Source organism: Sciurus carolinensis, chromosome 17 (assembly GCF_902686445.1).
Source record: "Sciurus carolinensis chromosome 17, mSciCar1.2, whole genome shotgun sequence".
NCBI lineage: Eukaryota > Metazoa > Chordata > Mammalia > Rodentia > Sciuridae > Sciurus > Sciurus carolinensis.
The window spans coordinates 11,332,689-11,334,646 of NC_062229.1; the positions used below are offsets into that span (position 1 = coordinate 11,332,689).

Below are 1,958 nucleotides of genomic sequence, written 5' to 3' on the forward strand. Positions count from 1 at the left end.
TAAAGTAGTTCTGTACAGAAGGAGGTGAATAAAACAGAAACCAATAATGAAAGAGTTCTAAAAAGACTGGGTTCATTACAACTGAGAAATATTACTAAGAGTTTATAATTTCAAAGGTGAATTGAAAATAGGTAGAGTTCTGAGTAACTTTGTTTTCTCTACAATCATTTTTCTTGTTCCAAAGGTGTACAAGGAATACGGAAGAATGAAATCTAACAGGTGTCTTAGAGTTTCATCTCATGGGACTCTTAGAGGACTCAGAAATGCAGCCTGTCCTCTTTGGACTGTTCCTGTCCATGTACCTGGTTGTGGTGCTTGGGAAACTGCTCATCATCCTGGTTGTCAGCTCTGACTCCCACCTCCACACCCCCATGTACTTCTTCCTCTCCAACCTCTCCTTGGCTGACATTGGTTTTATCTCCACCACAGTCCCAAAGATGCTTATAAACATCCAAACTCACAGCAGAGTCATCTCTTATGTGGGCTGCCTGACACAGATGTCTGTATTTAGCATTTTTGGATGTATGGATGACATGCTTCTGACTGTGATGGCCTATGACCGGTATGTGGCCATCTGTTATCCCTTATAATATGCAGTCATCATGAACCCTCACCTCTGTGGCTTCTTAGTTTCTGTGTGTTTTCTGGTTAGCCTTTTGGACTCCCAGCTGCACAATTTGATTGCTTTACAATTCATCTACTTCAGGGATGTGGAAATAGCTAATTTCTTCTGTGATCCATCTCAGTTACTTGATCTTTCCTATACTAATACATTAACCAATAAGATAGTCATGTATTTTACTGGTGCCGTCTTTGGATTTTTTCCTGTCTCAGGGATCCTTTTCTCTTATTATAAAATTGTTTTCTCCATTCTGAAGATTCCATCCTCAGGTGGGATGTACAAAGCCTTCTCCACCTGTGGGTCTCACCTCTCAGTTGTTTGCTTATTTTATGGAACAGGCCTTTCAGTATATCTTGGTTCAGCTGTGTCATCCTCCCCCAAGAGAGGTATGGTGGCCTCAGTGATGTACACTGTGGTCACCCCCATGCTGAACCCTTTCATCTACAACGTGAGGAACAGGGACATTAAAAGTGCCCTGTGGAGGCTGCAGAGCAGGATGGTCTAATCTCATAGTTCTCCATCCTTCTCTTACTGTTGATTAGAAAAATCAATCATCTAGAACTTCTGATGCTTCATTTTGGAATCATTATTTTTTTTGCCTTCGTTTTTATTCCACGTCATGTTTCATGACTGAACACCGTTTTATTGGAGTGTCTTTAATTCAATCTCATGATTTTTCTGGAATCCCTTTTCATCATAAACATCATAACTGGCAACCTCTGTCACTTCTCAGCAGTACCCTGGACTCCAGATGAAATGCTAAACTCTATTTTTATGTAGTTAAAATTGGTGTGCTTCAAAGTTCTTGTGTATTTTCTTTAAGAATTGCACCTATGGTATGTATTGATGTAGGCTACATCTCAGGGCCAGATCACTGGGTCTCCAGATTAGATTTCATTGTAAGCACCTGAGAAGTTAAAAACATTTTTGACTAGGTCTCATGCCTATGGATGCCCTTTTATATGGATCTGAGTAATTAAATGTTTAGAACCTTCTAAGAAGGTTCATTTGTTGGTTCTTAAAGGGATCAGGCTCAAATGGGTAAGTTAGAGCTAAGCCTATCAGAACACCAGGCAAATCTCCTCTTTCAACACACTGCCCATCAACCCCATGTAGCTTCTTATGCACTGGTTTAAAGCGAGTGTCTTTCTTCTGCAGTCTCAACCTTCTGTAGTTATATCCTCATGCTGACTGGGGGCTCTTGGAATCACATCTGCATTTTCCATCTTGTTTGGTTGCTACACAAGTTTCACCATGGTCACTACTCTCACTCTCTAGAAAGTCCAGTATATTTCACTAGTCCCTTATCCCTCCCTCTCCATTACAATATTTAGAT

At 40.5% G+C, this 1,958-nt stretch overlaps 1 pseudogene; it reads left to right on the forward strand.

Annotated features, from left to right (window-relative positions):
• Positions 1-248: 248 nt before the first annotated feature.
• On the forward strand, positions 249-1,127 carry LOC124969325 (olfactory receptor 7E24-like; annotated as a pseudogene).
• Positions 1,128-1,958: the final 831 nt, after the last annotated feature.